The sequence below is a fragment of the Sus scrofa genome, chromosome 4 (genome assembly GCF_054392235.1).
Source record: "Sus scrofa isolate SSC_HxYL_T2T_F1_AM1 chromosome 4, Sscrofa_HxYL_maternal_Yorkshire_Landrace_v2.0, whole genome shotgun sequence".
NCBI classification, from domain to species: Eukaryota; Metazoa; Chordata; class Mammalia; order Artiodactyla; family Suidae; genus Sus; species Sus scrofa.
In genome coordinates this window covers 23,954,768-23,981,764 of record NC_139386.1, presented here as the reverse complement: position 1 = coordinate 23,981,764, position 26,997 = coordinate 23,954,768, and the positions used below count along the sequence as shown (strand labels likewise).

Here is a 26,997-nt window from a genome sequence, read left to right as displayed (position 1 = left end):
AATCTGAACAGTAAGAAAGAATGGTAAACAAAGGAAATGATACATCCGTTGCTAGATTCAGCGTGTAGAAGTAGGATGGGACATCACTGAAAATTTGGTATAGATGTTAAGATTGATAACTCTATGTCTCTGTCTATCTCTGTGTCTCTGTCTCTCTCTTCCTCTCCCTCTCCCCAAGATGGTATGAAAATATATAGAATAAGCTTTCCAAGCTGGTCCAAAAGTTACTTGAGAGAGAATCTCCAAAGAATGGAGATTGATTTGGGTTTTTATTATGTGTAGGGTGAGGGATGCCAGTAAGAGGTCCTGCTTGCAAGCAGCCATTTGCTTGACTTCCATCTCTTGTTCAGCACCAGAGGAGAGGATGGCTAAGTACTCTTATAATCATACTTAGATGTGTGTATAGAGGAAAAGAGCAGGTGAGGCTTAAAAGCTGTTAGCACTCAAATATTACTGTATGGATTCAGACTCATATTGGAGAAGTGAAGAAAACATTATACAGCTGAAATATAAAATATCAATATCAAAATATGTTAAATTTAAGAATGAAATAATCAAACTCAAATATGAACATTAACCTCAAATAAATTTGGAGTCTATCCAATAGGATAAAAGCATGCCAAAGTCTCTGTACCTTTAAAAGGAGTCTTTGTGAAATGCTTATAAAGGATGCCTAGTGTAACTTTCTTGGAAATATAATGGATAACTTCAAAAATAGTTAAATAGGAAAAAGGGAGGATAGACGAAAGCAAACAAATTATCTATCAATTTAAAAGAATCTATAAATGTATTAAGGGATAAAATATATCAGAATGGGAAAATAAAAAGTGCAAAAAAAGTGTTTCCAATAAAATTAAACACATGAAAATTCAAACATATGTAAATAAACTAAAATATACAGAAAGAGGTATTCAAATGAGTTAAGCAGAAAATTGAATATATGTCTACAAGAGACAAATATGAATAAATAATGAATGTTCATATGAATGAATAAATGATTAAGAAATGTGAAAAAAGTGGAATGAGAAAAGGTAATAGTCAAGCAGAAACACAAAAATATAGAGCTAAGGTGAAAAAAAAATTGATGCAGGTGCAGGAGCTTCATCATAATGAGAAAATTTTTAAAGTAGGAAATAATAATTATGTATAGGTAATAACATAGCTTCAAAACACATAAAGCAAATATTGTTAATGCTGAAAAAAAATTAAATGGGAATTTAAAAATCCCAGTATCCAAATTTGATAGCTGAGATGAGAGATGTTCAGTGAGCAAATATAAAAATTTAGACAATAAATATTGAATAAACAGTGCCACCAAAATTTGGAGAATTCACATTGATTTCTATCATACACAGGATGACTACAAAATTGACTATATATAAGACATTAAGTTACATTCAGCAAATCTTCTGTCATCATTATCCTAGCAGCATGTTATCAATCATAGTTAAATTACATAATAAGTAACAAAAAGTTAACAAAAATGTTATAAAATTTTTAAATTAATATTTTGCTTCTAAATAACACTGGATCAAAGGAATTGGGATAAAAATTACAAAATATTTAGAATTATATAAGAATAAAAACTATAACTCAATATGGGTGAAAGAGTAAAATAATGCTTGTTGCAAAATTTATTACCCTAAACACAATGTTAGAGAAGAAAAATGGCTGGAAAATGAGCTAAACATCCAATGGAAGGAGCCACTCAAAGAATAACAGAATGAATGCATAGAAAAGAAGTATCTCAAGTATTAAAAATAAGAATACCCATTAATTAAATGATAAAGAAGAAAAGTAGAATCACCTAAATCAAACATTGCTAGTTCTGAAAAGAACAAAATAGTTTTTTAAACTAATACCGGAAAAAATAATCAATTAAAAGAGAAATGAGTTCCCATTGTGGCTCAGTGGCTAACGAATCTGACTAGGAACCATGAGGTTGCAGGTTCCATTCCTGGCCTTGGTTAGTGGGTTAAGGATCTGGCGTTGCCCTGAGCTGTGGTGTAGGTCGCAGACATGGCTCGGATCCCACGTTGCTGTGGCTCTGACATAGGCCAGCAGCTATAGCTCCTACTAGACCCCTAGCCTGGGAACCTCCATATGGCCCTAGAAAAGGCAAAAATACCAAAAAAAAAAAAAAAAAAAAAAAAAAAGAGAGAGAGAAATGAAAACAGGAGGAGTTATATATGCTGCAAAAGTCAAAAAATGCAAGTACAACAATAAGAATGTTAATTCTTATCCTTTATCATTAATTATAACACAGGGACTTGAAAGTAAAAATAATTGCTAATGGCAAAACTTTTGAATCTGACACTATTCCCCATTCACTTTAAAGTCTTCTAGAGAAGGATGTGTCTTAATGACCAGGAATTTTCAGCAGCTGTCCTTTATATTTTCTGTTTCTTGATTAAGAACTCTACAAATGCCATCCACTGACCGGAACTGGATTTTAATGATGGGAATGCTCTTCTTCAAGGAGCAGTGTTGAATCTCTAGAGGGACTAATAAATCTCAGAATCTCAGAATTATAAATTGAAAAGCCATCTTCCTAAAAGTTTGTTACTGGAATGACAAAATGGCACAACGGGAATACTTGAAAGGGAGACCAAACAAATGGGGGCTGCACGCTCATAAGCCTATTCACCCATCCACCTCCCAACAGCCCAACCTTACAATACCTTCAGATTAGGGGGTTTAAAGATATGAAAATTGTAGAGACATAAATATTCAGTCCAAAATAGAGTCTTAGAGCAAAACTGACTCTACTATCCCCTAACCTCTTTGTGGACTTGGTGAGAAGAAGCATTCCCTGAGACTGATAAACCAAAAATTCTAAAAAGTGAGGATGGCTTAATATACAAAGATATAGTTATTACATGTACATAGATTTTTATTATCTATAATACATTTAGCATTCTATACAGAAAAGTGTAACATTTTTAACAACCCAGTTTAGGTTTTATGATGACTATTATTTTTTCTTACCAAAAGTTTTATTCTTTTCTAATCATAAGAGCAACTTATGTAAGCTATGAAAAAATAGGAGATAAAAAATCTCAAAGAGGGAGTTTCCTTCATGGTGCAGGGGAAACAAATCTGACTAGAATCCATGAAGATGTGGGTTCGATCCCTGGCCTCGCTCAGTGAGTTAGAGATCCGGCATTGCCATGGGCTGTGGTATAGTCTGCAGATGTGGCTTGGATCCTGCAGTTGCTATGTCTGTGGTGTAGGCTGGCAGCTGCAGCTCTGATTCAAGCCCTAGCCTGGGAATATCCTTGTGCTGCGGGTGTGGCCCCTCCCCCAAAAAAGCACAAAGAAAAAGTCATGTATGTATAATCCAAATAGTGAATAATTTCCATTAACACTTTGATGTATTATCATTCTCTTTTCTTCCTGTGGGTATGTGTGCATATGTGTATGTACAAGTAAACAAAAATACATTTGTGGGCACTTCAGTTGTAGAAAGTGATTAGCAAAGAACAAAATCTGTTTCCTCTGAAGATTTGGATAGGTTAAACTGAGCTTATATGAAATCATAATATGATAATATAGGACATGATTAACTTTTATGATAGAAATTCCTAAAAGGCACAGATAATCCAGCCATTCTACCATTCAAACTGTTAACTGCTCATGCAGTTTTACCCCTGCTTTTGTCTTCAAATCATTTCTCACCTTGAAAAAGCAGTAACACTCATACATGAATTATGTATGTATCTACAGACCTGTAGGCAATGTTTTTTTTTAAATATGTATCTTCAGTTAAGTCTCATAACATTTTGCTTAAACTGTTGAAGTCTCTAGGCTGTAATTATCTTATAACATGAGTCATCCTTCTGTCTTCATTGATTAATTCTTAAGTGGCAAAAAGGCCTTATGAACACTATTAAGCTAAATTTATGATTTCCTTTTCTTTAAAAAGCAGAGTGTAGTTGTCCCTTCTTTATGCTTCCATAGTACCTTATACAATCCTTCATTCTAGCACTTATCTCACTGTGTTATAATTATTTGTTTTCATTTGTCTCTCCCATTAAATAATGATCCTATTAAAGCAGTGCTTATTTCTTATTTAACCCTAAATTCCTGGCATTGAGCAAAATTCTTGTCATACAGTAGACCTTAGGAAATAATGGTTAAATGAATGGAACTTTCAAACCTCCTATATCACTGTCACCATCTTTAATTGCACAATTTGTACAGCAATGTTGACAGAATGGCCAGCTTTCATTAAGTTATCTTTAGAGATTTCACAGCTACTATACACACAGTGAGTCATCCTTAGGTTTAGTAATCTCCATATAAATTTACAAATCGTTAGAGAATTTAACATGGTATTTGGGAGCTTCCCAGGTAAATAATAAATTTGTAATTACTAATTGATTTCTGGTTTAGTCCTTATCAACATCAAAAGAAATAGGACCAACTGTATAGCACAGAAAACTACATCCAATTTCCTGGGATAGACCATGATAGAAAATACTATAAAAATACTATAAAATATATACACACACGTATATGTATATAATGACCGAGTCACTTTGCTATACCGCAGAACTGGCACAACACTGTAAATCAACTGCACTTTAATAAAAGAAATTTAAAAAGAAATACGACCAGTAATCATTTAGCTATGTGTGTGCATGTATCAACACATCAGATGTGCACCTTAAGCTGACACAATGTTGTATGTCAATTATGCTTCAATAAAGCTGGGGAAAAAAAGACATTAAAAAAGAAAAGTATGCCTAGAAAATTTCTCTAGTGTACTCAGAAAGTCATATTAGGCATTTTATATTGAGATTCAGGACATCTTTAAAGAACAGTACTGAAATAGAATGACCACTGTTATTGAGAGAATCTCTGTTCTGTAGAAAAGACAAAACTTTTTTCATTTTAAAGAATATTAATTTAATTAACTGTTTTAAAGAGCATAGCCTACACGAGTCATGCAGAAGAATTAGAATTGTGGCATACACAGATTTCTATTAGTATATGTAAGTATTTTACCTAATTGTTGGTCACAATTGATGCTGTATTTTTAAGCTTTCTATCGGATTTACTGTATAAGACCATTAATCATATTTTATTGGTTACCTATCCTGGAAACTTATTTCTTATCAGTGGCTCAAAATTATACCATTTTATACTTTTCATCTTAAGGAACCCAGCTAAACTGAACAATAGTCTAAAAATAGCCTGCATCATTTTAGGACTATGTATGGTAAAAATGTGTGTGATTTTTTTAAAATCTAGGAAGAGTTTTCCTAGAAAATCTAGGAGGTATTTTATAATGATATTGTGTGACAGGGTGGCTAGAGGTAATTGATGTACTTTAAGTTAGTGACATGGTTTAGCTCCAGAGCTAATGCTAGAAAATGTAGCTGAGTTAAATGTATAGAATAAAAGTCTGAATCAAATTCAGTTTTAATTTAGAGTGACTAACATCAAGTAAGACCTTGTTGATTTTAAGTAATCAAAACTGAGAGACAAGATAATACATAATGTTTGAATTTATATGGGTTTAGAAGTTTGACCATTAAAACTCTAGGAGATAATTTAGTTTAATACTACATAGTACCTCGGTATCTTGGGATATATGAAAGAAGAAACGTAGCCTGACAGAATGTTATGGAAAGAGCCTGCCAAAATGAATTCTTCTATGAAGAGTGCAAAGCACTTGAACCAAGGTAGAGACAGCCCCTCCCCGCAATTCCTGAGAGTCAAACTCACAAATTCAGTTACCAGATTGACCTTCAAGATCCATGTAAACATTTTGAATTTCATGTTTGCCTTCAAAACCCTCTGTTTTCTCTATCCTGCTTAAAAGTACCAAAACCCACTCTGCTTCTTGAGCCAGAGATTTAGAAATCATCCTTGATTCCTCCATCCTCTTTGCTTCTACCTCCAATTCTGTCACAGTGTCCAAGACACATCACAAGCACGTCATCTTCTCTTTATTTCATATGCCTCCAGTCTAGACACCTGTATCATCTCACCTATACAACTCATAGACTAATGGTCTTTCTCCTTCCAAGTTGCTTCGCTCCCATGTTTTCTCCAAAGGGAAGCCAGAATAATTTGAACAAGCATAAATCCATTCATCTTTCTCCTCTGCTTACATCAGCTGGATATCCTCCAAATGAAATATGAATAATACCCAGACCCCTTAATAGAGTTTATTACACCCTGTGTGGCCTGACTCTTGATTATCTCTTTAAAAAAAAGTGTTCTGGGACATTTTTTCCCTGTCAACAAATCTCCATTTATACTGGTCTATTTTGAAAATTCTTGGACATAATAATATCTCCCACAGTCTCCCCCCCCCCCATATATATGCACACACACACATATATATAACCACATATAAAATTCACTACTTTAAAATGTGTAATTCAGTAATTTTAACACATTCACAAAGTTATGCAACCATTATCTTATTCCTAGCTAATTGCAGAATATTTTTATCTCCCAGTGACAAATTCTATACATATTAGCAATCACTTTTTTCATTAGTCCCAGCCCCTAGCAGCCACTGGCCTATAGATTTTTTGTCTTTATAGATTTGCCTACGCTGGACATTTCATATAAATGAAATCATACATCATGTGACTTATAGTGTTCAGCTTCTTTTACTTAACCTACGGTTTTCAGTGTTCAGACATGTTAAATGCATCTGTATTTCTTTTTTTTCCAGCTGAAAAACATTATTTTGTATGGATATACCACACTTTGTTTATTCACTCATTAGTTGATGGAAATTTGGGTTTCCACACTGGGGCTGTTATGAATAATGCTGCCATAAATATTCATGTACATATTTTTGAGGACATATGTTTTTGTTTCTCTTGGGAAGAGGTTGTATCCACTTTTAGGCTATTATGAATAATGCTGCTATGAACATTCATGTACATGTTTTTGTGTAGACATATGTCTTTAATTCTCTAGGGTATATACTAAGGCTTGAAATTGCTGTTTCACATGGGGAATCTGTGTTTAGACTTATGAGTTTCACCTTACATATTTCCACAGTAGTGACATCATTTTATAGTTCACTATTATGAATGAAGTTTCCAATTTATCCATGTTCTCATGAGCCCTTGTTATTTTCCATTATCATCATCATCACAATTATCATTCTGGTTGATATGAAGTGATATCACATGAGTTTAACTTGTATTTCAATAAACACTGAGAAGATTAAATAGCTTTTATACTTTACTCATATATCCTCTTTGATATTCAAATTATTTACCTATTTTTAATAATAAATCAGTAATAGTAAGTAAAGCATTTGCCTGAGTTTTGTGAACCACAAATAATCAAAACCTTTGATTTGCGGCTAAGTTGGACAGCAGTGAGAGTAGACTGGAGAACCACCACCTGTGACTGGTGTCAGAAATATTCAGTAGATAGAGTAACAGAGTCTTCTTTCACACATACATACACATCACTCTCTACAATCTGACAATAAACCAGACCAGAAAGAAAATTTTAAATAGGAGTTAAAGAGCTTTGAGCAGTGGCAAGATCCTTGGTCTTTCTATATCATATGGACAATTTGATCATCTGAATGTTCCAATAGTCAGTTGAATGGAGTAGTAAAATCATTCATGGTTCTTATAATAACTCCAACTTCTACTGCTATACATAAGGATAAAGAAAAAAAAAGTTTCCCCTTGATTTATAAATAAGTTATAAAATTAAAGCACTGTCAAGGAATCAATTCAAAGAAACTAACAATATGTATTTGTTGTTATTGTTAGTTTTCCATTTAGTAAGGAATCTAATAAGGTTCATTTTTATTGTTTTATTTACTACACTGTGTATTGCATTGAAATTTCAGAAAATACATAGATTTGTCGTAGCAGACCAAAAAAGAGGTTTCCAATAAATACTCCAAATCAGAGATTTAAATGTAAGCTAGTGGGGAGAGTATATGTCAGAAAGTCTTATGAAATATCTCTATCACTTTATTCCAGACAATCAAGTTGCCATTTGATATATTTTACTGCCTTTATAAGGCAATTCTATGTTTAAGATTTCCCTCAGTGAATAGTGGATTTAATAGGAATTTTCCTCCTCCCTATGCTCAACTTTACAGAACAGGAAGTGAAACTTCTTCCAGAAGGAGGCAATCTCGTGTTCAAAGATGAGGATTTGAGGCAAGCAGATAAAATATGAATCCAGTGTCTATAAACAATAAAAATTACTACAGTACAATTGAGAATATTCCCAGTGTGTCTTGAAAATATTTCCTAGGAGAATTGTCTCATTAGGAGGTAGATGAATGGTTTGGCTGTCTAAACTCTGGCTTAAAAAAGAAAAAAATATATATATTCTTTTTTCCCAGAGTGTCTGCTTTCTCCAAAGACCAGTCACCACATGGACACATTACTGCCAAGCTGATGAATTATAGGAGTTTCTTTTCCTACACATTGGCTGACACAAGGTGAACAGTGATATACTAATATAAGGGGACAAGTTGCAAATGAACCTACCAAGGTTTAGCATTTTAGTAGGATAGACAGATAAGCAAACAAATAATTTTAATATAGTAATATAGGAAGTATCCCTTAATAAAGCATTTATCATGTGAGCAAAGTGATAAGCAAACAAATAATTTTAATATAGTAATATAGGAAGTATCCCTTAATAAAGCATTTATCATGTGAGCAAAGTTGAAATCTGCGTAACTATGCCAAAAAATCTAATTTATTGTTTTCTATTCAGCAGTTCATTCAATCACATGATTCAAGTTTGTAGAAAAAAAATCTTATTTTTTTTGAAACTTAGTATATATAATTGCCCTCTGTTTTTCAGTTATGTTTTACTGTATACAATGGGCTATCACTAAGTAAATTTACAGAAGATATGTCACACTGCTTTTCCTCACTGAGAAGAAGATGAACTATATAGGTTGATAAGTTCTTAATTATATTAAAGAATAAAATAAGTTTTAAAACTAATTTAGTTTTTATGTTATAGAGAGAAATTCTAACTTTTGTTACATTTATTCTAATGCCCAGGGTACTTGGCATAGTTAAAAGTAAAGAATGGAGCACTGCTGATCAGACTGATAAACACATTCTTACCTTTCAACTAATTATTAGAGAATGTTAATTAAATAACTTGTTGCAAAAATAATGAAGTGGAAATATGAAGTGGAAATCCTAAGTATCTTTTTGTGCCTTAATACAGACTTAACTAGTGTCCCCAGGGTAATTATATTCTAAAGTACTAAACTAAGAATATTGGAAAGAGATACACCTTATGTTGTAACTAGTAAGAAATTACATACAATCATTTTTAAATGTATGTAATAAATTAAGAATATTGCAATATTGGCAAACTATGCAAGCAGACTTGAACTATATTAGTTCTAAATGCAATTTCTTCTGACTGTGGAAATTATGTAATTAATAAAATTATTTAAGTGTACTAATCTTGTAGGAAAAAAATGTTAATTTATTTGATGGGGAGTGATCAAGATGTAGGAAGACCCTGGACTCACCTTCTTCTACAAACAAACACAACAAAATTACAACTATTTATAGAGCAACTGTCAGTGAGAACAATCTGAAGACTCGCAGGAAAGATCTACAACAAAAGATGTAAAGGAGGAACTACAATATGATGGGTTGGAGGGATGGAAACATAGTATAGTCAAGACCCACATCCCCAAGCAGGTGGCTAATAGAGAGGATAATCACAATTGCAGAGATTCTCCTCTAGGAGCTAGGGGTCTAGCCCCACATCAGGTTCCCCAGTCTAGGCATCCTGCCCTAGGTAGTTGAGTCCCCAGAACATCTGGTTATGAAGGCCAGCCGGGCTTGAATTTGGGAAGTCCAGATGGCTGTAAGGAACAAATACTCTACTCTTAAAAGGCACACACAAAATCATGCATGCTCTGAGACCCAGAGAAGAAGCAGTGATTTGAAAGCATGCTATGTGAGAACCACTTGCTGATCTTCGAGGGCAGGAATCCACTGGGATTCATCTTGGGGACATAACCACAGGGGGCAGCATTTTGAGGAGCTCCTTCTACTATGTGGACACTGGCACTAAGTGCCATAAAGGGTCATTCCTCTAGCTTATTAGCCTCAGAACCAGACTCTAGCTACCAGCCAGTCAGAATCAGTTCCAGGATCCCGCAGGCCAAGCAGCTAGCCATACAAAGACATAGTCCCACCTAGCAGCAGGCCACAGCAGCTGTGAGCTTCCCTCAGGCCTCCAGCTATCCTCAGACATGGCTCCATACAACCTAGGACCCAGAACTCAGCCCCACACAGCAGAAATAACCCATAGGCCCAGAAACCAACCACACTAGGACCTGGCTCTACCCACTAATGGACTGACAATAGCCCTAGGACCTGGCCTTGCCAATCAGAAGGCTAATAGCAGCTCTGGGATCCACCAGCTTCTGAAGCCAGTTACCTTAGGATCTGGCTCTACCCAGCAGTGAGTTGATACCAGCCCTAAGGTTCAGTGGCCCCTGAAGCTGACCACACTAATTCCTAGCCCCTGTACTAGTAGGCATGAACTAGAACCAGGACCCCACCCCTAGCATGCAGCCAATCATACGGTGAACTAGCCCCACCAATCAGAAGCCTATAGCTTACTAGGCAGGGCCTGGCAACCATCCAGGCAAGGCCCATACACATCTAACACTGCAGCCACAGTATTTGTCCCCATCATAACAGAAAGGCCCACAAAACCCACACAATCAGGGCATGCCTAGATCATATAGCTCTAATGAAGAGAGAAGAGTGTACTGCTGGGTCCCACAGCATGCCTTATACATAATGCCACTTCTCTGAGATAGGGAACTAAAACCAACCTACTTAATACAAAGAAATAAAAAACAGAGAATCATGCAAAATGAGGCAAGAGAACAATGGTTTCTAAACAGAAAAGATAAAATTGGATAGGAAGAGCTGAGCAAAATGGAAAAAAGCCATTTAACCTATGAAGAGCTCAAGGTAATAACACTAAGATGCTCAGTGAACTCAGGAGAAGAATGGATGGACATCCTGAGAGTTTAGAAAGAGAAACTATAAGGTACCAAAAAGACTTGAAAAATATAATAACTGAAATACAAAGTACACCAAAGGGAATTAATGGTAGATTACAAAGATACAAAGAAACAATGAACTAGATGACAGAGTAGCAGAAATCATTGGAGCTGAACAGAAAAAAAAAAAAAAAAAAAAGAATTAAAAAAAATGAGAGCATTTTAAGGGACTTTTGGGACAGCATCCTATATTCACATTAAAGGAGTCCCAGAAGGAAAAGAGAGAGAAAGAAGGGAGCAAAAAACATATTTGAAGACATAATAGCTTAAAAATCACCTAATTTGGGAAAGGAAATAGACATTCAGGTTCAGGAAGCATAGAACGTCCCAAACAATATCAAACCGAAGAGGTCCATACCAAGATATTATAATTAAAATGGCAAAAATTAAAGATGGAGAGTGAATATCAAAAGCAGCAAGGGAAAATAAACTAGTTACATACAAGGGAACTCCCATGAAATCCATCAATCAGTTGACTATTCATCAGAAATTCTGTAGGCCTGATCGAATGGCACAATATATTTAAAATGGTTGAAAGAAAAGAAAAAAAAAAAGGCTTGCAACTAAGAATATTCTACCCAGCAAGGCTATTATTCAATTTGAAGGAGAAAGAATTTTATAGAAAAGTAAAAGCTAAAAGAATTCAGCACCACAAAACCAGATTGAATCATATCAAGCATCTTTTGGGACCATAGTAGCATAAGACTGCAAATCAACTGCAAGAAAAAAAATGAATTAAAGACTGTAAATGTAACATCTGAAACTGTAAAACACCTAGAAGAAAAGCATAGACAGTATGTTTTTTGACATAGTTCCTAGCAATATTTTTTTGAATATGTCTCCTTAGGGAAGGAAAATAAAAGCAAAAATAAATAAATAGGACTAATTATACTAAAATGGTTTTGCACAGAGAAGTAAACCATAAAAGTGAAAAGGCTGTCTCATGATTGGGAGAAGATATTTACAAACAACATATCTGATACCAGGTTATATCCAAAATACACAAAAACTATACAACATAACACCAGAAAAACAAATAGCCAGATTAAAATATAGGCAGAGGGCTTGAATTTTTTTTTTCCCAAAGAAGACGTGTGAAAGGAAGGCACATGAAAAGATGCTTAACATCATTAGCGATTAGGGAAATACAAGTCAAAATTGCAATGAGGTATCACACCTATTAGAATGTCTATTAGAAAAAGTCAACAAATAACAAATATTGGTAAGGATGAGGAGGAAATGGAACCCTCTTGGACTGTTGATGGGTATCTAAATTGATGCAGCCACTATAGAAAATAGTTTGGAGTTTCCTCAAAAGGTTAAAAATAGAACTATTATGTGATCCAGCCATTCTACTTCTGGGTACTTATTTGAAGAAAATGAACATACTAATTTGTAAAGACACATGCACTATGTTCATTTTAGCATTATTCACAATAACCAATACATGAAAGAAAACTAAGTGTCTATGGATAGATGAGTTGATAAGGAAGACAGGGTATATATACATACAATGGAATACTACTCAGCCATAAAAACAATCAAATCTTATTTTTTGAGGTGATTTGGATGGAAATAGAATTATGCTAAATGAAATAAGACAAAGACCAATACCATATGATTTCACATATATACTGAATCTGAAAAACAAAATGAATGAACAAAACAGAAACACAATCATAGATACTGAGAAGAAACAAGTGGTTGTCAGAGAGGATGGAGGTAGAGGGATGAGAAAAATAGGTGAAGAGAGGTGAAGTGTTAAAACTTCTGGGTATTAATGAGTCACAGGTATGAAACTTACAGTGCGGTAACACACTTAATAATAATGTAATACCTTCTTAAGGTAAGAGATAATATCTATACTTATTATGGTAATCATTTTGTAATGTATAGGAATATTGAATCTCTATGCTCTGCACCAAGAACTGGCATGGATTGTAGGTAAAATACACTTATAAAAACAAACCTAAAAAAATAACATTTTTGTGATTACCAGATTTTGGTGGGGGGGGGTAAATTGGATGAAGAGGGTCAAAAGGTGCAAACTTCCAATTATAAGATAAATAAGCATTATGGATGTGAAATACATCAGTATTAATACAGACCCAGCTGTATGTTATCTATGAAAATTAAGAGTGTAAATCCTAAGAGTTCTCATCATGAAGAAAAAGTATTTTTTATTTCATATCAATATGAGATAATGGATCTTCATTAAACTTGTGGTAATCATTTTATGTCTGTAAGTCAAATCATTTTGCTGTGTGTGTGTGTGTGTGTGTGTATATATATTTGTTTGTTTGTGTGTGTGTGCATCTCCCATCTCAAAATTTTGGTAAAAATAATTGTAAAGTTTAAGAACCTGTTTCCTAGATTGTGTTACTTACCAGAGGGAAAGGATCTTAATTTATAATTGTTAGCTTTAAATATTGCATGTCTATGTACATGCATAAGTGAAATTTACATTTTAAAAATAATATTAAGATGAATACCATGAGCTCAACATCTGGCTGAATAAATGAGCTGTAATTGTGGGTTTTTTCCTGCATATTTTCTTTTGGAACTTCATTTAGGTAAATATTAGACCCTTTCTCTATTTCTATCTCATGCCTTTTATATTTTCTCTCTCATTTTTTCCCTATGCTGTGTTCTACATTTTTTTCACATATATCACTATTTCTAACTTCACCCAATATGCCATAAAAAGGTAGCAGTGTGATCCTAATTTGAGGTTTATACTGCCATCAGACTCAGCAGACACAATAATGTTTTGATCTAATCCTACATTTACATAGGTCTATGGATGGACACAAGACAGGATTTATAGCAGATACAGAATTTTCACCCAATTAGGAAAACCTAAACCTAAAGACTACACAGCTCTTTTACCTCCTCATCTACACAGGCAGTGTATACAAAAATGAAGCAGGCATAATATCAAGATGATGTTCTGTTTGCCCCAAAAGAATTCACTTTTGCATATTTCTGTCATCTAGGCAATCCTAAATCAATCCCAGATCACCTTAGTCCAATGAGAAGCTGAAAAGATTTGAACCAGGTATTTAAGTTCCAAGAATATTGGTCTATTTAGGGCTTACTATTATTGTTATGATTTATTTCTCAGAATCCTGCTGTCCTTAAGTGAGCCCTGCACCTCTTGATCATTGTATTAATGGATCTCAATGGGCCTCATGTTGTTCCTGATGCTCTTACTAGGTACATTTTTATTTATTTGAATGTTATTTGTGGAAATTCCTTTGAGTCCTTAATTCAAGCTGTTTTGCCCACAAAACATTTATATCAAACTTTTTTTCATATTGTCTGTGAGCACCAAAACTTAATATCACTCAAGAAGATTTTTCAAAGCATAGATATATCCCAAACTGGGTAGTATTTTTATGTGGAATAGGCTTTTGACACTGAATTCCCAGTGCAAATTTTTTGTTTTGATGCTCTCTTCAGCATCAAACATCTATAGGCTGACTAGTAGTTTATGAGTTCTAATGAATTTTCCCAGGAAATGTAATGCTTAAACAAATAAGATGCTTGAACACAGGAATTTTAATAGAAGAGTCAATTTAGTAGATGAACAGAATCATAAAGTCATATGGAGGGAAGTGGACCCAGAGAGAATTACCCGGGTGCCCTAACTAATGGAGTGGTAAAGTAGAAATTAATTGGTTTCTGCTCCTTAGAGGAGAATAAAATAGGAAAGGTGCCTGAGTGAAGTTTAAGTTTCTCATTGGTTTTCTTGTCTTGTTCTAGCATTCAGTGAAAAGAAGTTCAGTTTGGCTTGGCTGCTATTGTTCCTTCTGCATTCAAGTGACAGCAAATAATTGTATTACACTTTTTTTTAATATGTGAAAAAGATAAAATATAATCTATTTGAAAATGTAGAAATATAAAATTTAAGGAATAGTTGTTGTAAGTCAACTTGGGCAACTATCATTACAGTTATAATACTAGTTCTTTCTGATTCAAGTGTTTATTTCCACATATATAAGACAAATAACTAGGATAATCAAAATTCCTAAAAGTATAAGCGACAGTTGGGAGTTCCCGTTGTGGCTCAGTGGTTAACGAATCCAACTAGGAACCATGAGGTTGTGGGTTCGATCCCTGGCCTTGCACAGTGGGTTAAGGATCCGGTGTTGCCGTGAGCTGTGGTGTGGGTCACAGATGCAGCTCAGATCCTGCGTTGCTGTGGCTCTGGTGTAGGCCAGTGGCTACAGCTCCGATTGGACCCCTAGCCTGGGAATCTCCATATACCGTGGGAGTGGCTCAAGAAAAGGCAAAAAGACAAAAAAAAAAAAAAAAGTATAAGCAACAGCTGTAAATACTATATGCTGCCATTCAGTGATTGGTTCTTTTCATCGCACTAAAAATACAATTTCCTCATAGAGTCTTTTCTTGTCTATCACTGCAAAATGTAAAACTTATTATATACTATTTTTAAATAATATATATCTTCATGTATTTACATACTAGGAACATAAAATAATCTGAGAGGTCTATCAATTACATAAATGTTAAACCTAAAAGGTATTATGTTTTTCCTTTCATGGTTGTCACAGTATTTTCTTTATCTACTAATTCACCTCATTTCCCAGAGTAGATGCTTCATATTTTTTCTGCTGTTATTTGTAGCCTCAGGCAAATTTCTTCTATCTTGTTAAACTATTAATTAACCAGAAAGATTATATGGACCATTATCTAGTTTTTATTATTGTTCATTTTTGTATTTATACTATAGTAAGTTTGTCAACAAAGTTATACTACTATTCTTTCCCCAAAAGGACTCCAGAAAAACTTGTTGAACAAAGATGAGTTTATTAAACTTATGAGTGTAATAAAGATTACCACACTGGGGATGTTTAAAACTGCATAATTTTTATGGTGAAATTTGCAAGAAAGAGAACTTGAGATTAGGCATAGTCTAAGGCATAATAATTTTGGATTCGTGTGCACAGTGAGGTATGGGTCTTGGAGAAGTCTTGATGAACAATCTGCTAATTTTGAAAAATAAGTTAGTTTAATTGGTTTGTTGTCTTATAGGACATACAAGAATCTAAGCCATATTTGCCTGTTCTTAGTACTGTTTTCGCCTGGGATGAGAAAATAACATCTAGTGTGTTTCTAGCATGGCTTAATGTGAGGAAAATAAGTTGTATTTGGTGTTAGTATTGCTTATTATTGCAATAGTAGTTTCAGCACTAAGGAAGGACCTCAGCCTCTTTGCCCTTGCTTCAAGGAACTGATAGAAATAACCCACTTTGTTTTTTAACCCTCTGATTTTTCTCATCCATTATACTATACAATTGTTCTAGAAATCCATTCATCCTTAGAATTCTCACTAATTAACTCAACTAAAATCATATTCTCCTACTGAGTTTCCCCTTAGCATTAACTAATGTAGCTCACAGTGCATTATTTTGTTCATGTTTAGCTCTGCACGTGTAATTTATGTGAAGTTGCTGACACTAGCCAGATCTCTCACTGCGGCATGATTTCATTCAGCACCACAGTCCCAGTAGTCTCTCATCATGCCCTCATTCAGTATCCCTGCAGGAATTATTTTCATCATTTTTATTACATTTCTGTTGTAATTTTACATATGTTTACCTCCCCTCAGAGAAAAAGAAATAATGAATTTACACATGAATGCCAGAATTATCCATGTTATATCCTTCTAGACTGAAACAAAGATTCTATTCATACCTGCAGTTATAGAAACTTTCTAAGAATTAGGTTATAATACCAAAAAGGAACATAAGGGCTATTCCATTAAACTACCTTTTTTCTAAAAATGTGGATACTTTCTGAAATTAAGTATATTTTTAAAAATTTTATAATTGATTTAAAACAAAATTTTTAAAATGATTATGATTTCAAAACTTATGAGAAACTTTTTCATGGCCACATCTGTGGCATGTGGAAGTTCCAGGCCAGGAATCAAACCAATTCCATAGCAACAACCTGAGCCACTGCAGTAACAACACTTGATCCTAAACCCACTGCTCCACAAATGAACTCCAAGAGAAACTTTTTAAATTGTAAAAATAAAGCACAAATTTAAAGAGAATATAAAATGAATCCTATTTTTTATATTTAGAATTTTAGAAAACAGGTATAGTATCTGTCCTACATTTTCCTTTTTTCTTCCCCCTCTACACTTTTATAACTGTAGAAATCTGATAGTTTTTGAGGTTTTTTTCATTTTTATTGAGTAGATCCTCATGCACTTGGATATTTTAAAAGTAGATGCATTATATGTTTGTTTCTCTTTATTAAAACTATAAACTAAATTCATCTGGACTCCTTGGACTTCAGTTGTTTTTTATTTTTCTTGTGAAATAGTGACCACCAATAGAAAAAGAAAATCTGTTATTATACGTTATGGCTTATTATAAATGGATCAAAATTAATTGATTTTAGTAGGTTTGTTATTTGGTTAAATTTTAATTTGTAATTAAAAATAATAGTATATACTTGGTCAAGACAGCATAAATATAAGTACTTATAAATGTTCACTAAACAAAGAATATAAAACTGTGCTGTATCTTCAAGATAGATGGTGATTTTTAAAAACTCAATTTAAAAATCTATTGATGAATATAAGTTAAAGGTAGAAGTGCATAATATTTCATTAATTTATATAACGTAATATATTATTTTTATAAATGTAATTTTTGAGAAAAAATTGTTTAGATAAATAATAGGTATAGGTAGAATTTTGTTTTGTAATATGGTTTTAATGTATTTTTAAATAAAATTTTGATAGTGCAGATCTAGCTCCTTCAACCTGTGGGGAACATTCTTCCTCATCATCAAATAAATCACCAAAATCAAGCCCAAGAAATGTTCTTGCCTTAATTTTCATTTAAGTAGACATGTTAAGGTTGATTCCTGTGATAAACATCACAATTCTGAATTAAGATTTTAAGATGTTTAGATAGAACTAGATTCTCCTAAAGCACTTATGAGACAAAAAATGTAGAGTTAGATATTAATTTAGAGATTAATACCATCTGGATGAAATATCTGTACAAGAAATAAATTTCTCTGACTTTTAAGATCCTCTCTATGAGGGGAAAAATGTACTATTCTTGCATTGAAAAGCTACTTCTGATCACTTTCCTAAGGCATTATTTTTAGACACTGGGGTTAGAGAAATAAGGAAGACAAATGAGTTTCCTACACACATGAAACTTAGACTGAGGTAAGAAGAATACAAAATGTGGGACAAAATGTAAAAGGACTATAGTTTTAATACATACTCAGGAAAGTACTGCCTGAGGAAAAAAAAAGAGAAAAATATATATAAGATTGACAAAGCAAATAAACAATTATGCATATTTCAGAAATGTGGAAATGTAGAGATTATCATTATGCAAGTTTGTATATTTTTAATGATAGGTATAGAAGATCTAAACTTTCTGTGTTCACGTCTAGTTTTTTTGCTTTTTTTTTTCCTCTATTATTGGTCAGGGAAGACAGTATTTTAAAATATTAACTATATCTCTCTTTCAAACTCATATTTCTTTGTACAACTGGTATTCCCACTATTTAATGAACAAAGCTTTCTTTGCTTGTGGCTCAGGAAAGTGATGATAAAGTAGAAAACAGAGAATATTTATGAGTCTAAAATATTATGGCATTATGAAGATTCAGTATATAAACAATCTTGGTGACTAACAGCAAATTTCTTTTACTGAGACTAGTAAATTTGCCAATTGTGAAAAGGTGGAAGTGTGGAAAGGCTGATCCTTGAGCAAAGAAGGGGAAGGCAAAAATATAATAAACAGAAAGAACTTTCAGACCTCATCAGATAAATTTGGAGGAACAAAGAACATAAGAAACATGTGCCACCCATCCATGAAAAAAATAAAAATATTGTTTTTTTTTAAAAAAGGTAAGAGATTGCTGCATAGCATGTCTGAATAGAAGTTTCTGAAATAATCTTATAAAATTCTGTTAAACTATAGGAGATTAAAGAGCAGTAATTTCCATTCACCTAAGAGTAGTGAAAGGCCTTACAGAGTAACATGGGCTTGCATCATAGAATTGCTGTTGGTTTTCAAGTTGCTAAGGTTGATTGAGTTTAGGAACAAAAAGGAATAATTAGAGTAGATAAACACAAGAGACAAAATTCATGACACCAGAGGAATCAGGTGAAGATGGCAGAGAAGTGAGACTCAGGATGAGATCAGAACCCCTGGGAGGGAGCTGCAAAAGAAGAAAAGTTTCTGCACACTGGGAGGCCTCCTGACTTACAGAGATTTCAGCCTGTTAGAGGAGAAGATTCAGAGCCTCAGAGATATGCTCAGCAGCCAGTCTGAGGGCAAAGCAGAGAGGGAGCTGTGAAGATGGTTAGTACTGCCACCTGGCACACCCCAGGATGAGGTGCTCCTCCACTGGTGTTGGTGAGTTCTGGGTGCCATGGTTCAGGTTTTGGAGGTCAGTCCCAGGGAGAGGATGAGGGTTGGCTGCTTGGAAATAGCCTCAGGGGATAGGGAGTGGTACACCAAAGCCAAGGAAGTACCAGAGGAGGCTTAGACTACCAGAGAGGCAAGGCACCATTGTTGGGGAGTGCTAGAGGAAGAGGGGGTGAGACCTCCATAGGAACTGCTTTCTCTGCATGCCTGGGTTCTCAGGCAGTAGGGCATTGCTTGCATGGGCTATGGGACAAGCTCCTACAGCTATCTCAAACTACAGAGGTGAGCCTCTGAAGGTCCTACCATTGGGCACAGCCCCCTACCCACACTTCCCCAGTAAGGTATACACCCCACCATTGCACTGAATAACAGAATGAATAATGCAGAGGAAGGAATAAGTGACTTGGAATACAGAATAATGGAAAACACTCAATCAGGACAGCAGACAGAAAGCCAGATGAAAAAATAAAAGCAGTATAAGAGATCTATGGATAATATAAAGTGGGCCAATCTATGCATAATAGGGATTCTAGAAGAAGAAAAAGGAAAGGGGTCTGAAAGTGTATTTGAAGAAATTATGGTTGAAAACTTCCTAAATATAAAGAATGAAACAGATATCCAGATGCAGGAAGCAGAGAGGGTTCCAAACAAGAAGAACCCAAAAAGACTTACATCAAGACATATTATAATACAAACAGCAAAAGTTAAAAAGATAATTCTAAAGGCAGCAAGGGAAAAAACAAAGAGGTAATTACAAAGAAATCTCCATGAGGCTATCAGCTCATTTCACTACAGAAACACTGCAGGCCAGAGGGAGTGGCAAGATATATTCAAAGTCCTTAAATGGAAAAATATGCAACATAGAGTACTCTAGCCAGCAAGACTATCATTTAGAAGAGGAGGAGAAATAATTTCTCATCCAAGCAAAAACTAAAAGAATATAGCAATACTAAACCCATCCTAAAAGAAATTTTGAAAGGTCTCCTCTAAATAGGAAAGAATTAAGAAGATAAGGATGGAGGGAATTACAATTGGAAAGTAATCACTTAAATAAGCCAGCATTACAATTGGAAAGTAATCACTTAAATAAGCCAGTATCTAGGTCAAAAAGAAAAAAAAAAACTATTTGTGAAAGTGATGATAAATACAAAGAATAGCGAAAGGATAAACATGAAGATGTAAAAAAAGGATATCAAAAGCTTAAAATGTGGGCAAAGAGAGTAAGAAAATGTAGACTTTTTTTTTAGTATATGTTTGAGCCTGTATGACTATCAATCTAAAGCTAGCAGATACAGGAAGCAGTTAATACACTTGAAAAAAAGGGCAATCACAAGTAAAAAACAAACAATATATCCACAAAAACAAAAAAAAAGAGAATACAAGCATAAAATGAAATGGGCAAATCACAAAATTAAAAAAAGGTACAAAGAAACTTAGAATCAATCGGAAAACAAGGTTTAAAATGGCAATAAATATATATTTATAAGTAATTACCTTAAATTTAAATGGACTGAATGTGTGAATCAATGGACATATAGTGACAGACTGGATTAAAAAAACAAGAATCTTCAATATACTGCCTACAAGAGACCCACTTTAGGGCAAAGGACACACATAGATTGAAAGTAAGAGAATTGAAAAGGATATTTAACACAAACAGAAATGATAAGAAAGCCAGAGTCACAAGAGTCATATCAGACAAAATAGACTTTAAAACAAACCCATAAAGACAGACAAAGAAGGACACTATATGATGATAAAAGGATCAATACAAGGAGATGATTTTATACTTGTCAGCATATATGTACCTAATATAGGAGCACCCAAATACATAAAATATTGACAGATATAAAGAGAGAAATTGATCTGAATATAATAGTAGGAGATTTTAATACCTCACTCACATCAATGGACAGATCATCAGAGAGAAAATCAAAAAGGCAACAGAGATTCTAGATGACACAAGAGAACGGTTAGACTTAACATCCTAAAAATATCAATTATATCAAAAAAACCCAGAATATACATTCTTTTCAAGTGTACATGGAACATTCTCTAGGATTGACCACAAACTAGGGCGGAAAACATACCTCAGCAAATTTAGGAGGATAGAAATTATTTCAAGCATCTTCTCTGACCATCATGGCATGAAATTAGAAATCAACAATAGGAAAAGAAATGAGAAAAAAACTGACTACATGTAGACTAAACAGCATATTACTAAAAAATCAATGGGTCAATGAGAAAATCAAAAAGGAAATTAAAATATATCTGGATACAAATGACAATGAAAATACAACCATACAAAAATGTATGGGATGCCTCAAAACAGTTCCTAGAGGGAAATTCATAGCAATAAAGGCTTTCTTCAAAAAATAAGAAAAATCTCATACAACAACCCCTACCACCTAAAAGAATTAGAAAAAGAAGAACGAACAAGACCTAAGGTCAGCCGAAGGAAGGAAAGAGATCATAAAGATAGGAGAAGAGGATTTCTTGATGTGGTGCAATGGGGTTGGTTGCATTTCAGCAGTGCCAGGATGCAGGTTCAATCCCCAACCTGGAACAGTGTGTTAAAGAATCCAGCAATGCTGCTACTGTGTCATAGGTCACAACTGTGGATCAGATCTGATCCTTGTCCTGGGATCTCCATATGCTGTGGGGCAGCCCCCTCCCTGAAAAAAAGGAGAGAGAGAGGAAATAGAGATTAAAATAACAACAGAAAAAAATCAATTAAAACAGGAGCTGGTTCTTTGAAAGGGTAAACACATCTGACAGCTAGGCTCACAAGAAGAAAAGAAAGAGAGCCCAAATAAACAAAATTAGAAATGAGAAGGGAGAAATCTCAACTGATATTGCAGAAATATGAGAAACCATAAGGGCAAACTATGAACAATTATATGCCAACAAATTTGACAACCTAGAGGAAATGGATGACTATCCAGAAAACAGAGCCCAACGAAACTGAATCAAGAAGAAAATTTGAACAGACTTATCACTAGAAACAAAATAGGTTACATAATAATAATAATTTTAAAAACTCAATACAAACAAAATTCAGGATCAGATGACTTCACATGGAAATTCTAACAAACATACAAAGAACTTACATCTATAATTATCAAACTCTTCCAAAAGATTGAAGAGGAGGAAATGCTCCCAAAAATATTTGATGAACCCCCAGCACACTAATACCAAAACCAGACAAAGGAACAACCAAAAAATAAAATTATAAGACAGTATAAATTTTTGCTCTAGCAATTTCCTCATCTGTAGAATAGAAACAATAATTGTACATAATTTAAGAGTCTAGTTGTACTTTTTAACTTACAAAGTTTATTAAAATTTTGACACTGAGTTTTCTCTCTACAAATATTAAGTAACATTATTCCAGATTAAGAGATAAATATCTATTTCAGTGCTTTTGGAAACAAAATCACATTTCCTTTCCCTACATCTTGGCTTACATAAATTGCATACATTCTGAAATAACATTCTGTAGTATTAGTAGAAGAGACTGATTTCCAAGTATAAGTAAAAAAAGTGAATGAACAGATACTTCTTAGGTAAAAGCTTAAAAAAAAAAAACTCTTAACAGCAAGAATAGCTTATATATAAAAAGATAGTAGCATGTATTTTTTTCATTTAATTTTATACACTCCCTTGTTAAGCGGATTGATGTTTCCTTCTTCTCTTACTTTAAAAAATAATACATATAAAGGAAAATTTTTCATATCATATAATCGGCATTCAATATCTTGTTCTGTATAGCATTTATTTGTATTTGATAACAACTTCTTTTTATGAATTTCATTCTTATCAATGGCAGTAAAACATGCTTTTAAAAAATAACTCATCCAGTCACTTAAAGTTTTAGAATAGTTCTTTTTTTACCTCAAGTAGATGTTAACGTTTTCATATCCAAAATTCTCAATAAACATTAGCCAACTGAATCCAACAACACACAAAAAAGATCATACACCACGACCAAGTGGGATTTATCCCAAGTTCATAAGGAGGGTTCAACATATGCAAATAAATCAAGGTTATACACCACATTAACAAAAGAAAAGTGAAAAAAACCCACATGATCATCTCAGTATGTGTAGAAAAAGCATTTGACAAATTCAATATCCATTCATTATAGAAATTCTAACCAAAGTGGGTATAGAGGGAACATATCTCAACATAATAAAAGCCAATTATGACAAACTCATAGCTAGTAAAATATTCAACAAGAGAAAAGCTAAAAGTTTTGCTACTAAAATCTGGAACAAGACAAGTATGCCCACTCTCACCACTTCTATTCAACATATTTGAAGTCTTAACAATGGCAGTCAGACAAAAATTATCTAAATTGGAAGGGAAGAGGTAAAATTATTACTATATGCAGATGATGCTATATTACACACACACACACACACATATATATATATATATAACCCTAAGGACTCAATACTAAAAGTACTTGAGCCTATAACAAATTTCAGCAGTGTAGTAGGATACAAGTTTAATATTCAAAAATTGGTTGCATTTCTGTATACTATGAAATATGAAGAAATGGATGTTATAAAACAATACCTTTTAAAATCTAATTAAAAAAATACCTGGAAGTAAACCTGACCAAGGAAGTGAAAGACTTATGTTGAGAACTATAAAACATTAATAAATGAAATTACAGAGGATTTTAAGAAATGGAAAGATATCCCATGCTTATTGGAAAAATTATTGTTAAAATGGCCATACTACCCAAAGCAATATACAGATTTAATGTGATCCCTATGAAAGTACCCATGACATTTTTCACAGAACTGGAACAAATAATCCAAAAATTTATATGGAACCATAAAAGACCCAGAATTGCCTGAGTAATTCTGAGTGGGAAAAAAAATCAGGAGGCATAACTCTCCCAGACTTAAGAAAATATTACAAAGCTACAGTAATTAAAACATTGTGGCTTTGGCACAAAAATAGACATACAGAACAATGGAATAGAATAGAAATCCAAGAAATAAACCCACACACCTATGGTCAATTAACTTTTCAACAAAGGAGGCAAGAATATAAAATGCAGAAAAGTCTCTTCAGCAGGTGGTACTGTGGAAACTGGATAGCTGCATGCAAATCAATGAAAGTAGAACACACTCTCTCACCATACACAAAAATAAACTCAAAATGGCTTAAAGACTTAGATGTAAGACATGACATTATAAAACTCCTAGAAGAGAACACAGGCAAAACATTCCCTGACATAAACTGAACAAATGTTCTATTAGGTTAGTTTCCCAATGTGATAGAAAAAAAAAAATGGGACCTAAACAAACTTAAAAACTTTTTCACAGCAAAGAAAACCATTTAAAAAAAAAAAAAAGACAAGCTATGGAATGGGAAAAAATAGTTTCAAACAATGCAACTGACAAGGGCTTAATCTCTAAAATATACAAACATCTTATACAACACCCAACAACAAAAACAACACAATTGAAAAATGAGCAGAAGACCTAAATAGACATTTCTTAAAAGAAGATACACAGATGGCCAGTAGGCACATGAAAAGATACTCAACATCACTAATTATTAGAGATGCAAATCAAAAGTACAATACGATGCCACCTCACACAGGTCAGAATGGTCATAATTTATAAATCTACAAATAAAAAATGGGGGAGAGGGTGCAGATAAAAGGGACCTCTCCTAAACTGTCAGTGGGAATGTAAGTTTATGTAATCAGTATGGAAAACAGTATGGAGTTTCCTGGAAACCATTATTGCAAATAATATAAAAAGGCGTGTATATATATAACTGAGTTACTTTGCTGTACAGAAGATATTGACACAGCATTGTAAATCAACTATACTTAAATTTTTAAAAACTAAAAAAAATCTCATGACACCAGACATAACAACATAACATTTCAATAAATACCAGTGTGTCTCAGTGATGGCGGCAGCATATGAAACCCTCTCCCACTTGACTCAACACTAATCTTTTATAATTTTGATACAATCAAGGTATACTTTCTGATACACATGTAAAGTGGGTTTTATAAGAGAAATTAGGATTTTGTAAATGGAAAACAAAATATTCATTTTTCACATCTGACTTCACTGAATAAAATTGGAAACTATGGCAAGAGCAACTCTGGACTATTTAAATGTTGGGATTACATATATACACTTTTCTTGTGTGCATTCATCCATATTAAAGTGATGCATGATATTTTAAACTATGTTGTTTTATTTTAGAAAAGCATAAACCATTAATTATTCTAATCTAAGCATGTCATGAAGAAAGTGTTTGCGTATTTTGTTATACAGACCTGAATATGAATACAGTCTTTCCCTTGTACTCAGACTAAGCCTTATTTTTATTTCTATGAGAAAGAGAACAATATCTATCTTTCAGGTGTGCTTTCTGATACAGAAATTATGTAGTTAAATATATTAAATAACAAATACTTAATTTAAAAAGCTGCTTAATTTTCTTTCTAATGTTGATAGGTGAGTCTACAATCTTTTAGGAACTTCATAAATCCATTGTTCAGTGGAGACATAATTTTGTTTTTCAAAATAATTTTTTTCTTTCTATAGCTAATTTCTATAGGTACTAAGCAGCCACTTGGGGAAACAAACATCACTGTCTTGAAAATGACAGTTTGGAGACCCAGAGAACATGCAGTTGCTTTTGTTAAATCAAGTCACATGGTTAAAGTGGGAGGAATTCTACAGTCCTGGAATAAGCATTCATTATATGAAAGACAGAGCTTATAGTTTTCAAAATGAAAAGAAAAAAATATTAGAATCATAGAAAATAACTTTCATAACTGGAATGAGAATAAGGGCCAATGTTATTTATCAGTGCATTCCATTTTTTTCGTTTCCCTTAATCATTAATGACATTCAGGTGGTTTAATTCTATCCAGTATTAGAAATAAGTAGACCAGTGACCCACTTTTGACATTCACACAGAAGAACATATGGAAGTTGTTTAATAGAGAAAGAAAATCATTTAGAATATCTTTTTCCCTACTCCAACTATTTTGTCATCATTTGACTACTATGAGCACCTTTTCATATGTACACAGACTGCAATTTTAAAGTAATAATAGCTAAAGAGTCTAGCTAAGAACAAGTGGGAAGTCAAATTAAATACAAAACTGGAGTTCCCATCATGGCACAGTGGATAACGAATCCGACTAGGAACCATGAGGTTGTGGGTTTGATCCCTGGCCTCGCTCAGTGGGTTAAGGATCAAGGATCCAGCATTGCCGTGAGCTGCGGTGTAGGCCAGCAGCTGCAGCTCTGATTGGACTCCTAGCCTAGAAACCTCCATATACCATGGGTGCAGCCCTAGAAAAGACCAAAAAGACAAAAAAAAAAAAATAATAATAATAATACAAAACTGAATAATTAGAGTGGGTAGAAATGATTTAATGTTAACGACAATGTTAACCTGGCACCCACAAAGTAAAGGAAACTGTATTACTAG

The 26,997-nt window shown here is 33.6% G+C and overlaps 1 long non-coding RNA gene across 12 annotated transcripts in view; it reads right to left on the bottom strand.

Annotated features, from left to right (window-relative positions):
- Positions 1-26,997, bottom strand: part of LOC102168185 (uncharacterized) — a 131,834-nt gene that overhangs the window by 37,332 nt on the left and 67,505 nt on the right. For 10 of the 12 annotated variants that reach the window (XR_014842977.1, XR_014842983.1, XR_014842976.1 and 7 more), the window contains exon 1: positions 1-26,997. This exon is cut by the window's left edge. The exons of the other annotated variants lie outside the window; for them this stretch is intronic. This is a non-coding gene — a long non-coding RNA (uncharacterized LOC102168185). 12 annotated transcript variants of the gene reach the window in all.